The following is a 17,486-nucleotide window of genomic DNA, read 5'->3' as shown; positions in this document are numbered from 1 at the left end:
CTGATAACTAGGTATATTATAATTCCTGATGACATATTTATTTTATTACAAACCGTTATTCGATAGTATTTATTACAAGTTACAAGTATTATGACGACGTGTATACTTGAATTAATATAGTTAATATAGAACTCAATTTGTATAACAATTATTAAAAAATAGTAAAACACTAATTTTAATTTTTAGATATATTTTTTTTTTCATAAAAAAAACATTCAATAATTTTTCTAGACATTCAGTATATTTAAGTTTAATAGTATATAATATTATGTTCAATTTCGATCCTTTAATTAACGCATATAATCCATAATATTATATTATTACTAATGATACTATACAGAGCAATAATTCCCCAAGAATGCTAACACCTTTCTTTCTTCAATAATATAGTAATTTAAAATTTGATTTTTGGAATATATTATTTAATATTCTTAAAGACTATATTTTTGAATTCTTAAGATTTTTTTTTTGTACTACACTAATGAGTGTCTTGAAGAGATACATACTTCTGTTTTTCAAATAAAACCCCCCTTTTATCGTAAATTATTTAATAGATACATTTTCTAAAAAATTTTCCAATCAAAATAAAAACTCGAACAATTAGTGTTAGAGTTATTATATTTAATTTACTAAAGAATTCATATAATAATAGATTTAGAAGAAATAAGGGATATGGTGATTTGAAAATTTTAATAATTAATACCAATCTATGAACAATTATAATTTATAAAAATGATCTAACTGTCTCAACATAATAAATACTAATTATCATTTAAAAACCAAAGTTTTGAATCACCATGGGACTTTTCTTAAGAAGTACAAATAATCTAAAAAATTTAGAATTGTAGTCTTTAATATTTAAAAATTCTAAAAATCAGAATTTAAATTCATCATTAAGGGAATATAATATGGAAGTGAGCATCTGTTGGAGAATCACAAAGATAATTTAGACATAAAGTAATTATATTTAAATGCAGTTTACTCTTTGATACTTGAAATTGAATAATATAATATTGCTTATATTGGAGTTAAATAACCGTAGAATTTGGAAACTATATCTAAATGGTAAGTGTCAGTGATTACAATCGAAAAACAAATAACTCCATACTAAAATATACTGTTTTAATAAGCCAATGGCAGTAAAAATACTTTATTTTTAAACCTAAAATAGTTTCAAATTTTTTATTTGTGATGAAATATGTTTTATCAAAAATTACATTACTTATGAAGTATAGTGATATATTATTCTATTAATTATTTTGTACACATTGATACCAAAATTGATAAAATTAGCCAGGAAAACAAAAATATAATCTAAAAGTATTTAAAATTTAAATATTATATATTCTGAATATACTTTTCTTAAATAATTTGAATGCATATTTTAATACTGAATATATTAATACCTTCTCATTTATTCAAATACGATCTAAATCGTAAGTGCCCACAGGTAAAATTTTAGGGAGAAACAAAATAAAAAATTCATAATTAGATAATATCATGGTAATATTTATTGAATTACTAGTTTATATAATTTTTTTTTCATAGAAAGAGGGTCAAGTGCCCTGTCTCACCCTCCCCCCCCAGTTAGCACCCATGTTCTGAATACAAGATAAAAGTATTCTTTACAAGCGACTTACAAGACTTTAAAACTTGAAAACAAATTGTTATAGGTTATAAATAAAATTATTAATATGTTAATCAATTTATAATTATTACTTTTTACTGAGTTTAAACTATGTAGGTTAAGGTATATAACAGTATAATTCACAAATTGTACTGCAATACATTTAATAATATGAATTATGAATATGTTATGACCTTATATTTCTGGTAATGTATTGTGGCTTTTCTCTTCCGTTAGGAAACTGTTACAAGTTTAGTGAATAGGAAACTTTATGAGAAAAAAAAGATTTTGGTAAAACCCTCATTGAACGTTGACCATAATATACTGTATACACGCACCCACCACAAAAATCCGTAAGAATAAAATAGTGCTGAAAAAAAACCAAAAACTGATACCACATAATAGTTGTGTTTTTAATCCGGAACTAGAACATGTAATTGACGATGAGCCAAGTTATTGAAAAAATATCGATGTGCAATATCGGAATAGCATGTTCCCATTCAACGTGCCTCAATAGGTATAGGCATAGAAGATATATCCACTTACCTATTATTGTGTGTGTGAAACAAAACCAGTTTAGATGAATATTGAATATAAACTGAAATTGTATGTAATTTAACGAAAATTTTGCTAAAATTTATTTACACACTTTATACGTAGGTACACACTACACACATAGGTAATATATTATTATTTATTGTACAACTATAACTACAAATTCCTTAAAAAAGTTTAAAAAGATTCTAAATGTTAAACGTTACTAATGAAACAAATCAAGCAAAACCTTCTAATAAGAATAGGTAAATTTATCTAAATATTTAACAATATTACACAGATTTATATTACAGAGTTTTAAACAAATTTAAATTATTTTTGATTATAAATAGCGTGATTACAATATATATATATGTATACGAAGTGTTGTGTTTAAAATAATGCTATTTTATAATACTTAGTAACATATAAATATATTAAATAATTTATTTAGATTCTTGTACTTCGAAGAAAATGCAGGTATACACTAAGTTGGAATTCTAGCAGACTATAGTAGACTATTCAAGATACCTATCTGTCATGCTGATTGTAAAAATAATGTGATTTTATTTTAAAAAAACCAAAACAAAATACTATGGTTTTTTTTTTTGTAAATGGAATAAGACATTCAGTCTAATGTTTTGGAACTAAAAATCTATTATTATATAAACATTGATCGTTACAGATAATTACAATCTAATCGAGCCCATCGACCGTTCTAAGACATTAAACATGTTTACTATCATTATTTCACTGAATGGGCAACGACCTCATCAGCACTCAATGTGAACTTATAATTTCAAGTTTTATTTAATTAAATACTTCATTGACATTTTGTAAGTATTTGTTTACTGTAAAAATGTATTATAGGTAACAGGCAATAATAAATATTAAAATTATTTACGTAAATCTAAAATATTTTATAAAAAATAATAATAATATTTTCTCTTATTTCATAACGTCATTCGCGTTTCTACCTACTATATAATATACTTCCACTAACTTATTGTACAAAAAAATGTAATGTACTTAAGGGAAATTATTAGATTTGTGAATAATTTCAAAAGTAATTTTTGTAAGTTTTCATAGTGTAAAATGTTTTATGATTTAGCTTTATATGTTCCACACCATCATTAACTCATGTTGTTTATTGCACGTGATGATGCGATTAAACATATATAAAATATAAATATATATCTTCAATACAGCTCTCAAGAGTTCATTGTACCTACAAGTACCAAAATTCTATAGAAAAATATTGTTGAAAGAAATGAAAACGCGACAAATTAGTATTCATTTAATATTAAAAAAAAAATGGAATTAACTTTTTCAAAAAACTATTGTAGCAATGTGTGGATACTGTTTTAACACTGATAAAGACAAATTAAATGCAATCAGTAATTTATTTAATAATTAATAATACCACTGCTCTATACAAACACATTTTAAATAATATTTCATAATTCACTAGTTATAAGTATAATATTAACACATGATAGAGTAATATGTATTATTAAAATATACTTAAATATTACCTATATTATTATATAAGGTAATTATTGAATATCCAATTTTACGCTTATTACATCAATGTGCGACTACGTAAAATTTGTGAAGTAATCTTTGTACGAAAGAAACGGGACCAATTGACGGTTCTTGTGTACTTATTAAATTTGATAATTGGAAGAATACGTGTTGGTACAAACTGTATGACAACAATGTATAATAATGAAAATTATATCAATAATAATAATAAAAAATGTTGCCCTTTTGTATAGTTTTCAATCATTGTTGTATCAAATTATTGTAAAGTAGACACGCCATGTGAGCATTGAAAAGTCTTCAGTGTCTTGCTATATTATTTTTTATGTTAGTATAAAGGGTGATTACTGATTTTCCAAGCATGATAACCTATAGGAGTGGGACACTTTTATCATTTAATTATACATTTATTCAAATTTGGAATTTTCGAGTATATTAAAGAGAGTGAACTTAGAAAAAAATTTGGGTGTAGACTATTTATATTAACCTAACCTATTGATTAGTACTTTGATGTCACATATTATTATACAAAATTTAACTAACCCTGGATAAATCTATACTTAAAATACCAGATATACCTAACCATGGAAGGAAAGCTTTTTTATAAAATAAATAAGAGTATAATATGTATAATTATTATATATATATCTATATTATATTAACTTTGTAATTTAAAAAAAAACCTAAATTAAGTACTTAATATTTTATGCATCTTAATTTTACAAAAAGTTAGGGTAGGTCCTCTAGAATATCTGAAAATTTAATTGGGTACCTTCTCAGTTTTCACACGTCTCCCTCAGAAATAATCATGCATTGCTTAAAGTTCATTATATTACAAAAACTTAGATTTATTACGTAAGGTATCTTTTGGTGATACAATTTTTCCTCAAATGAGATAGACGCCCCTTTTAATCTAAATTGTTGAGTTTATTTTTCCAGTTTTTTAATTTAAAAATTTAAATTGTAACAAAAGTTATTACTTTAAGTAGATACTAAAATATAGTTATAGTTAGTACTTTACCACCTTATGCACAGCTAAAAGTCCTTAATAAAGGTTTTAAAAATATTAGAATTTTACATTTAAAAAAAGTAAATCTCAATTTTATTGAAAAAAGAATACTCCTTAAATGGTATCTTGGTATCTATAATAAATCTAAGTATTTGAAAATGTAGTCTTAAGTGCATTTAAAAATTACAAAACCGGAATTTGGAAAATATGGTTTTTAAGTTTAATTGAATATTTTAAAAATATAATTAAAATAAATGCAGTTAAAAGAAAATACGAGTGGAGATTGATATACCACTACAGAATATACTATTTTTATATTTAGCTTTGAGTTAAACTAAAAGTAAAACTTGAAATTTTTACCAATTGTTCATATTATCGTTTTTTATTAATGGTAAAATTATCAAAATATTTCGACAATCATTGAGCTATTTATAGTTATAAGAAATTTTCAATATTTTTTTAGTTTTTTTTTTATATAAATAAATAAATATTTTTTATAAATTATTTGCTGGATATTAATGTTCGAAAATTTAATGCAAAGCTCCTCATAAGTTGCTTATTTCTCAATTAAAAAATATTGGAGATCTATAGTCATAACGATGAATTGACGATGTTAATTGTTTTGTTACAATCTAAAAACAATATTCTTGACAACTTAAAACTACGAGTATTATGTATATAATATTATGACTTTATAATGAATTTTACTATACGCGCAATGACATTTTTAATTTATCTTACAATTTTATACATTTATACTATATATAATATTATAAATCTATTTTTACTATTTTACGGTATTTAGAGAAATATTTTATATGATTTTGAGTTGTATAATTTGATATAATATAGTATAAATACATATTATTATTAAAATAATTAAATATTGATAACATAAGAAATGCAATTTTTTTGGAAAAAATTATCATTAAGATTAAGTAGTTAAAAATTATGAGGTATTAACTTATAGTTAAGGTAAATAAATTATTTTATTAGCTATATATACATCGTTTTATGAAATATATTAAGTGATATATAGGCTGTCATTTTAATAGACGGTCTCCGCTTACAACAATGTTTCGTATACAAAGCTGTATCATTGAATTCAAATTAAATAAACTTATAATAGTGACTCACTCGACACCTAGGTTAGGTTGGGTTATGTTAGGTATGGTGCTTCTCATGATACCCAGCGACCCTAATCTAACGCTGTATGCACGGTATGCAATATAATATGTTATGCATATCCGGTACACATAAACATTCTATACAATTAATACTGGGAGATTTAAGACCGTTGATTACGGACTGCGTTATATTAGATATATAGTACACGTCGGGTTAAACGGATTTCTTGTGCATTGGGTCAAGGGCAGTGCGCACTCGGCCAATGGTTATTTTCACACACCTACGCATACAACATATATTATCATATTCATATTCATATTATTATTATTTGTTTATTATATTTTATGATTTGCGTACTATATGCCGCCGGAGTGCCAAGAAGACAGCCATTATTATTTTCCGGTGGATAAGTACACGAACGGTGACCGGACCATGACTGCAGTGATACAATTTGTCGACCCAGACGTCACTGTAATCACGACAGTATTATAGCTGTTTAATCGCAAAATTATTATAAGGCACCTGTAACGAATACGACATACTAATACTGACGACGCGCCGCCCAACAACAAATAATAAAACCAAAAGGCCCCAGAACTAGTATCCGCCGCCGATAGAGCGCGGTAATACACCTTCCATGTTTGCGGCCCAATACCGAACGCATTGCCCAGCTAATAAAATAACCTTTCCGCGACACACGAACACGGAGGACAGAGACTATATAAGGGACCTCCGCAATCACCACAATCGAACAGTGCGCTTTGGCCACCTGGTCAGATTAGTGACTGGCTAGTGTGAAAGTGTTTCTCGGCCACCTTCGGGAAGGCTAGAATCACGGACGCACTCGGCCTACGCTAGTCGGACCATTTCCCATACAACCACCGCCGTCGATAGGACCGTCGCCGTTTTCGGCTACCCGTACCGTCGGGAAGGCTAAAACGTGCCAGTTACCGTCATCCGTAGGACCGCCGCCGTTCTCGGCTACCCGTACCGTCGGGAAGGCTAGAACGTGCCCACACGCTGACGTTACCACCGCCGTCAATAGGACCGCCGCCGTTCTTGGCTACCCGTACCGTCGGGAAGGCTAGAACGTGCCTAACCCTATAATTAAAATAAAATCGCCACCAATCTCGGCTAGTTGTACACGCGAATATTAAACGGGCAGAGCGTATGAAATAAACATCGCCGCCGTTATACATATCGTACACTATCATACACGCCGCCGTAATAGTCACCGTACACTATCATACACGCCGCCGTAATAGTCACCGTACACTATCATACACGCCGCCGTCACCGTACACTATCATACACGCCGCCGTAATAGTCACCGTACACTATCATACACGCCGCCGTAATAGTCACCGTACACTATCATACACGCCGCCGGAATCTGCGAGACAAATATAATATAACATTGCCGTCGCCGATAACGTAATTGCCACCACCCGTATTATTACGGAATCCCAGTCTCGATTTTAATTACGGTGCAATATTATTTTGCCGCGGTAAGCCAATAGGGAAACACACACGCGTTAGTCATTTAACAAATAAAACTGTAAGTATTTCAAACGTTATAATTGTGAATGGGAAAATCGCGAAGTCATATTATATTCAACAACGTATAATTACCGTATGATTATACGCAAAATCTATGTGTTATGTATGTTATATATGTAATTTGTAAATATTCAAAGGAAATACTGTTAAATAAAAAAATTCTCATCATAAACTATTAATAATATCATTTATATTTGTACGGGAAAAAGATATCAAAATATCGACCGTTACACACCAACACGCGTTACGCGCGCATGCACAAAAAATGTAAAACCTAAATTATTAATAGAGCGACGCGACGCGCGTGGATTCAAAATTTAATACTGTCCGACTTATTGTATAAACCTAATGTTTAATAGCTCCTATCTACTAATAATAATGTTGAATACGTTTAGCGCATGGGTATGTGTGCGCACATACCGCCGTACCAGTAACGCCATAACGGTATGCTGTATACGGCATACCAGCCAAACCAATAATGAATAATTTCGTTTTAAAAAAAATGAAAAAACTAGTGGAAAAGTCGTTTTAACAATTGTCAAATTTGTTTGAGTATTATAAAAATCACATACACACACACACACACTTAGTGTTGTATCAGTGTAGGAATGTCTGCCAGCTCACGTGTGAATCTAATTATATATTATAAATAGGTAGTTGTCTAAATTATTTATTATGTCTAGAACCACAGAACCCTACAAATTGTACACATTGATGGTATGTTATCCAATAATCATGACTAATACGCGCTGTACCTTAAATAAACCAACATAATTATTTAAACTTAAAGAGAATTGATCTACACATATATTCCGTAATTTAAATAAATTTTATTAGTAACATCATAATTTTAAAGGAAATAAATATTATTTGTTGAATTCAATTATTATATTTTCGACATCTGAGTATTGTTTAGTTCAACTACATTTTACGAAGTGATTATTCATTTAATTAAATGATACATGACATGAAGAATATGTAATTGATTTTTGAATACTTAATAAAGTATATTAAAATTTGCAGTGGCATCACTTCAACATTTAGAAGTGGAAATTTCAAAATCCTCCACGTCTAAGTAAATATCCAAGGGATCTAAGTAATGTTCCCTCATTTGCTGAAATTATTTTATACCTTTTTTTAATATTATTGAATATTTTATTATACTTATCGTTTTAAGAAGTTTAACTTGGGTAGCATAATACATTAATATTATCATATAATATGTATACGTCATAATACATACGTATATTATTTCAAGTTAAACTATCACAAAACACGCGATTAAATATAATTGTTGTTTACAAAATACTCCAATTTTCACTAAAAATTTTGAATTTTCAGTAAGTTATTATAAATTCCCCGTAAACGTAAAAAATGAATTGGTAATAAACTAATAATTTATTGACCCTTATTACTACACTAATATAGTCGTCATAAGGCTAAAATTATATTCAACTGCATTTTAAATTATCAAAAACAGTAAAGTACCACCGTCCAATCTGATTCTTTTTGGTTACCCTTCACCACTGACTTTAAACAACCGTTACTGTGAAATATAATATGTATTTTAAGCAAGTACATGTTATACATTAAAATTAAACACTGTTTATGGATACACATACGTTCATTATATATAAATTATTGTACATACTTGTGCATAAACAATTGTCAATTACAATCTTAGTTAAAAATCTAAAAAAGCAAACAAGGCATATGTATGATAATGATAAAATTAAAATTCACATGCGACATGTGCATTTTAGTCATTCATGTGTGTACTCAACTTAATCAAAATAAAATCTTATTCATGACCCATAAGTAAACGAAGAAAAAATATTTAGTTCATCTGTTTCAATTTTAAGCGTTCTATTGTATCTTTATGTTAAACGACTGATTTTAAATATAAAAATATAAGTTATGTTATGACAATTGACTAATCTAGATATTATAATGATATTAAGTTGTGTATCATACTGCTTTTCAACATATCAAGATAAACAGAAGTATAGAAGATACATTTGTTTAAAAATGAGTTGTATTTTCACTTTTTAATATTCATAATATAGAAATAATAAACGTGTCTTAACTATCAATATAAATTTCTATAATACATCCTAATATTTGTTATACAAATCACGCGTACAAAAATAAAAGTGTTCAATAATATTATACTAGCGACTAAAGTGAAATCAAATCATAGTCGGTAGTATATATACTGTCAATAATTTTATCTAATAAAAAATATTAAATGCGCTATTGTATAAATTAATAATTTTAATGTTGAACAAAATAAATATAAATGTGAATATATGAAAAATTGTTTTATGAAGAATTAAATATGACGTTTTAATCTTAATATTTTTCTTATAAAAATCATAAAATTAATATTTTTTATAAAAAAGTAAAAAGTAAAAATTCTTTTATTAAATTCTTTTTATATTATATATTATCTACATATTATCTTACAAAGTACAAATTATATAGGTATATAGGTATAATCATTGATTATAAATACTAGTTTTCATAATCAACCATGACGTAAATGTTAAATTATTTAGAATTATATTAAAAATAAACTAAAAATTAAATTGATTGATTTCAATTTATATTAAATTTTAAAATTTTAAAGACCCTATATCATTGAATTATCTTTGATAAAGGTTATTTAGTCGTATAACGATGAATGGGTGAATTTAAATATTCTAGAATAATAAATATTTTTATAGTAATAATTACAATACGAATGGCGAGACAAGTGAGGAAACAGTTGTCCGGTTGTATTGCATGGTTGTGTACCGTTATTATTATGCGTCCGTTGTTTGTCTGTATAAAACTGGTTTCTAAAAGAAAAAAAATAGTACTAAACTTCTATTAATAATATATACGTCATAGCATCTGCAGTTTTTATAACTGTGTCAAAACCTTGGGAAGAATTTAAGATATGTAAATGAATTAAATTTAAATGCATAGTTGCAAATGCATTGATTATCTATTCATATTTTACTTTAATGATAATAGTCTTATTAACATTTTTAAAACTAAAATATTCATATTATAATTATATAATTTAAAGTATTAAACCTTTTGTAAAATCACATCAAACTTTACTTAATATCATAATTAATAAATTCAACACTCCTAACGAACTAACTATCTTATTTACTCCTAATTAATTCATTAGTGGCACTTCGATCACTTTTTCTAAGGGTTGTTCACATTAACTTATACTATTATTTACTATTAATAATACGGCTGATAAAGCTAATCTTTATCAAAAACATCACATCATATCTTATTGATATTAATTTACATATAAGTTAACACCACCGCATATTATATATATTGTAGAACGATATAAATAGGTTTGTTGTTTAAATAACTTAAAATTTGTCTAACCATTTGGAATAAAAATTTATAATATACTTTATCATGAAAAGTTTTTAGTTCATAAGATAAATATTTCAATTATCTGTAGAAAAAATTGTACCCGCGTATTTTTGATATTTTTAGAACTCTTTAATAATAATTACGAAAAACCTTTTACTATAGGTACTTTCAAGCTTTATATCTAAAAAGAAATTTTAATCAGCATCCATATAAAAAAAAACACTAAAAATTTCAGAAATTTTAAATGCCTATAAATAATTGGTGAAAATATAATGTAGGTATTTAGTATTAATGATTATTCAATTTTTAACCATAACAAAATAGTAAAACCAATTTTTTCAAAAACTGTATGATATTGTTTAAATATTCATATTCTTCTGTTATTTTTTATTTTCCCCAATTATTCTGAAACGATATAAGACTTTTTCAATTTATCAAAATAATTACCATCTAGAATTATATTGGCATTAGGAGACCACATACTAATTTAAATTATTTAAATTATTTCAAAAGCCAAAAATTGATAACGAACACAATATAAATAATAGATCAGTACCCAGACATTATTGTTAAAAAAACCGATATACTCGGGATTTAAAACAAGCAGCTAAGATTCCGTCAAAAGTATGAAAAATGTGAATAACAGTATTGATGACCGAAAAGAATATTATGGTATTCTTCTTGACCCTATAATTTCATACCAATAGTCAATGTGCTGATCCAGGCATTGCGGTTCACCAGTATAAAATAATAAAAATAAATAATATAAGTAGGTACATCATCTACCTTGTGTACGTGACTCAAAATGTACAGCTTTGTAGAAAAATATTTTCAACATTGCAACATGTGCAGACAATCAAGTTATGTCAATTAGTATATATAAATTCGTTAACCATTAAAAACACCGAAATATACTTACTTATATACTCGTATTATACTTAAAATATATTCTTAACTATTTAAATAATATAGGTACACTATAGTATACATTATACAGTGTGCACTGTGCATATAATTATAATTTACAATATAGGTCTCCTCATTCCGAACAAAGTGCATACCTGATATATTATTATGTTCGGAACTAGCGTTCAAGTCTCCACCTATACCATATTTTATAATATTATTGTAATAGCGTTGAGAAGTTAGTAACAACTAACAAGACTGAAGGCATTGTCATAATATTATAGCAATAATGTAGCCTATAAAGTATTTTAACTATTAAACCTTAATATAATATACAAAAAACATAATTACATTTTGTAATTCTCAGCAGGCATAACTATTATACATTTGTTTACAACTAAAAATTAAATTTGTGAGAAAATAACCTAAGCTATCATAATAATTCATAAGTACCAATTACTTTAAGTATCTAATTATAAAAGTAGGCATCAATTTATTTTACAGTTTGATATGAACTTTTTTTTAAACAATAAATATATTTTTATTTGAATTAAACACATTATGATCATTTCATATTATCTTTTAATACGTAGCAGGTATATTAAATTAAACAATTTGATTTAATTTAAATGTTTATAATTTTTTGTTCTAATATAATACTCAACGCGACAGTGCGCAACATAATACTATATGATAATAATCATCATTGTTATGTTTTAAGTAATATTCTAAAAAATAGGTAGGTACATTTATATTAAAGAACTCCCAAAAAGATAAGTTTAAAAAAGCATAAGACACATTTTTTTTTTTTAAAATGTATAAATAAGTATAAATAACATCAATATTTTTACAAATCATTAAAATTATAAATACTTATATTTAAAATAAAACTATGTATACTTTTTCTTTTACCATCTCTACAATATAGTATATAGACAGATACAGAGATAAGCACTTTAGGTTTAACTTTATGTATACTCGTATAGGTACCTACTTAGATAGTTAAGTAGGTAGCTATTACATGCTATCACATAAAATGTATTAATTTTTAAGATGAAATTCTATCGATTTCCATATTAACGCTGTCTTCCACCTAACATTAATCGTGTACTTTTGTAGAACTATCAGTGCCGTTGCTAATGGCACGTACGTTCGTATTCTGCGTTGTGGTATCGTTATGCCGTATGGAAATTTAGGCCGGAGACACACGACAGCGCGGCGGCGTCGGCGATCGATACGAATGAAACGGTCGGCAGCAGTTAATACATAGAAAAGAACGATAGACGGTAGAAAGAGAGAAAAAGAGAGTGCATTGACCATCCACCGCGTGTGTGTCTAATTAAATTAATATATTCCCCTATAGATTTTGCACGGAACGTTTTAAAATAACACGATCTACTACAATTATCTTATTCAGATGCTGTGCCTGTGCATACTATATAATATATAAATATATATATAGGTATGAGGTACATTATAATATTATCATTTGAATACAAAATCGCAAAAATGCAAAAAATTCTATTATATTGCACTTTTGTATGCAATGTAAGTAATTGTTTATAAGTAGGTATTATAGAATTATGCTCAATGTATTTTATTTAAATTGCGTTTATATTAACATTTCTAGAATATTCTCATGTATAAGATGTATACGTTTTTACAAATGTGTTTTATCCTGGGGGCCTAAGGCCACATTTTAAACCTTTTACATATCATATGACTTTTGTAGCCCGAGATTGATGTAGATAATTCATAAATGTAAGCATTTATTTTTTATACAATTACATTACATTTTGATAATTTGATTAAAGTATTTATATTTAAAAAATAAATACATTATAAAATAATAATATATGTATACATAAATAGGATATAGATAATCAAGTAACTCTAAACTCACCTTCTAATTTGGGGAATTTTCAAAAATATTTAAATAAGTACCATATTTTTCAATTCTAAATATTTTTCTGAAAATGTTGACAGTAATATATATTTGTATGTTTACGGCACTTTTCAGCAGGGAAATTTTAAAAATTTAAGGTTATATGACAGAATTTTTTATTATTTAAGAACATTTTATTTTTGGCCTTATAAGAATCTTTTATTAGATCACATGCCATATGTTCGATATAATTCACGTATATAAAACTTAATATTAGTTCTATGATCTACTGAAAATATTTATAATAGTTTATTTCAATATGATTATAATAATATGACTAAATTATAATTAGCTAGGCCTGTATAGGTAGTATCAGTAAGTACCTGTACTAGTAAACGTGAATCTTCTTTTATAATATATGTTCCAAAAATAACTTAATACTGTGATGAACTTTATCAGATAGGTTATGTGCTTATTAATGCCTCTATAAAAGTACATTACTTAAACAGAAAAAACAGAATCGTCAATTTCAGTAATAGAAAATATATAATATAGAAAATATCATTTTTTGCTCTACATTTTGGGAACGGAAAAACATTTCAGCCCTGAAGCTGAAAAAACAAATCTGTTATTATAAGCAACGTTGTATTTTAATTTATCAAACAATATTTTCAAATAAATTAGGTAAATAGGTCAATAATACAATACCTTTTAATCATTCAGATATTGTCATATTAGTATTCAATTTGAAAGCGATTAATAATATTTCAATCACTCCCAATCCATCTAGTTATTGAACACAATAAGCCGAAGAAACAATGTTTTTCTTAACCTTTCATTGCTCGTTTAAAATATGTATACGCTATTAAATATTAACTAGTGCATACGTGATATTTCTTAATAAATATTTTTATATTTTGAGAGTTGAAGATAATAATCAATATAATATTTATCACTGAAAATATCATTATAAACTATTAATTAAATATTCTTAAGTTATTTTAAATATTTATGAAATATTATACTTCATTAAAATATTTAAATCGATGTTAAGCAATAGATTACATAATATCATAATGCACAACTGTTGAATTATAAAGTACCTATTTCTTTTATATTGTATTGTTGAAGATAGGTAATAGGTATACATGTTATAACTTATTAGTTTTTAGTCGGCTTCATTGAGTAATTACAAAACGGATTTTTTTTTTTTTACTATATCATCGTTTGGTTGATTGCACAGTGAAGATTTTTTTCCCTAGAATAAATCATCAGAAAGTGATTATTTATTTTTTAAGTAAAAATCGAGTTCGCTGGCCGTCGACCTCTGATAATGTAATATTATGCTGTAACTCTGTTTTATTTAATTTCAGACTGTTAGGAATAAACACAGTCACGAAATGTATTATTTTAAAGTTTTGAAATAATAGATTTATACGATCAATGCAAAAACACGATTTTGTATAAAAAAATGATTTTTAAAGTTCAAATAGGTATGCAATTTTATTTAATTGATAAGTAGGTAGCTATATACCATAAAAATGCGGTAGATTTTCCTAAATAAAAAAAAATTTAAATCAAAAGATATTATCTAGACTCTAGAGTAATATTGATAGTATCTATTATTGTAGTTTATTATGGTTACCTATTAAATAATATTATAGGTATATACAAAACATTTGAGCTTATATAACAAGTACTCATCATTACATATATTACATATACTACATGAATATAAATATTTTAGAATCCTTTATTATCAAATATTACAGTTCAAAAACTATCTATACAACAATAGAAAATAAAAAAAGAATGTAAGTTATACACTCTACATTTATAACATTAAACAAATGTTAACTCATCATTAATTGTATTCAGTTAAACAAATTAGGATTATTAATTAATTTTTGGTTTTCATTTTTCTCGAACTATGTGAACAATTATAAAAATATATGATAGGTTATACATTAATACCGGAAATAAAATATACAAGATATTTTATAATATAACTTACAACAATAATTACAGTGTGAAATATTATTTAAAAAACAGGAATATTGACCTTTTATGTTTTCATTTTTTTTTTTTTTAGATAATTTACCTCACGCTTGTAAAAAATGGAATTTGATGTATTCTGTGCTTTAAATATACATTAAATTTACTAAGTACATGATAATTGTGTATAAAATAATAAATATTAAATAGTTATCAATAATAATTTAATATACCGTACCTATAGTTTTATTTACATAGATTACATGGGATGGTAAACTTCAAGTCTGTATGCTTAGAATAATTCACGAAGAAAAATGTATTTCAAGTATAAAAGTCGTGCGATAAAAACATATGATATCATAACAAGAAAAAAAGTTAACGACCTTTGTGTATAAATCATATTATATATCATAATATTATCTTTACATATTATGTACTTCGTGAGCAATTGTATTAAACATAGAAAACTACATATGGTTCAAGCATTAAGTTAAAATATGTAAGTACTTACTTATCATTTAAACATAAATTTTAAAGCATACTGGCTATTAAAAAAAAAAAATTAAATAAAAAAATTACTGTCTAATTTTTTTTTTTATCGATAGTCCGTGTTTGTGATTTTGGAAGCGTGATTATCTTTATTTTATGACCGCTTTATTAATGCATAATGATCGTAATATAATATTTATAAATAATACTTCTTACTAAACTAAAATAAAACACACGAAAAATGATGTTGGTGGAATGTTGAAAAACAACGTTGAACTGTTGAATTACCTATAATCTATAAGTATATCGTCCTATCATATTATTATCATTGTGTATGCATAGATAAATCAATACACCTTTATTATTATATTATATCGCATTATTACAATATTATAATATACATATTATTATTACTTCGAAAACCGCACGTAGACGCGTAGATAAGTAAGTTTAATTTGTTTCAACAATAAAGCACGTAGTCGAATATCGGGAGCATGTGCACTTGGTTATAAAAGCCCGTTTTCTTGTACATTGTCAAAGTCCCTGTTGACGTGGGAGGATGTAGACCGTCAAACGCATAGTATCTTCGGTATTATAGGTAATAAGACGCGAGCCGACACGCGTGGCGTAAGTACAATATTAATAAAGTATAGATACCTATATAATATTGCGAGCACGTTTGCGGCCCTAACCGGATCGTTAATGATAGATGTACCTGAGCATACATATTTTATATCGTATTCTCATATAGCAATAACGATGATGATAATGGTAATATAGCCTGGTCTATTCAAAAAATAGATTGGCAAATTAACGCGTGAACGAATACGCGAGCTGAAAGATAGGTATAGGTACATGCGCGACAGGTTTTTATAATAATATATTCTTCACCATCATCTTCTTTTTTATTTAAACTTTTTTTTTTTAGTTATCTTCTTCATTCTAATGCGATTTATCGCATGTGACTTGGTAGATGCACGATTTCCGTGTGCCCATGATTTTTTTTCACCCAGCACCGTTATATACACTCTGAACACAAGACTACGTGTACCACAGTACATCAACCATATATACCTACTCGCGGTCGTATAATATATCCAAATATTATGATAATGTAACGCCTAAATAATGTGTCAACGTTTTAATAAAAGAATCAATTTGCACCGTATCAATTTAATTAGTTTATTGAATGGGTTATTATTATTATTATTACTACTACTATTGCAGTCTATAGAATTATGGATTTTCTTTAACTAATAAACGTCGATACATTTTAATGTTTTTTTTTTTTTTTTTGTTACACTCCACACAAGTTTATAAACTCATACAACGAATAATTTATTATATAGCATTATACTCGTATGAATTATGTTTCATAAATAATAAATATATAATAATATAATCATGATAAACTATTAAAAACA

Source organism: Aphis gossypii, chromosome 2, assembly GCF_020184175.1.
Source record: "Aphis gossypii isolate Hap1 chromosome 2, ASM2018417v2, whole genome shotgun sequence".
Lineage (NCBI taxonomy): Eukaryota > Metazoa > Arthropoda > Insecta > Hemiptera > Aphididae > Aphis > Aphis gossypii.
The sequence above is the reverse complement of the archived record's forward strand: the minus strand, read 5'-3'. Positions refer to the sequence as shown.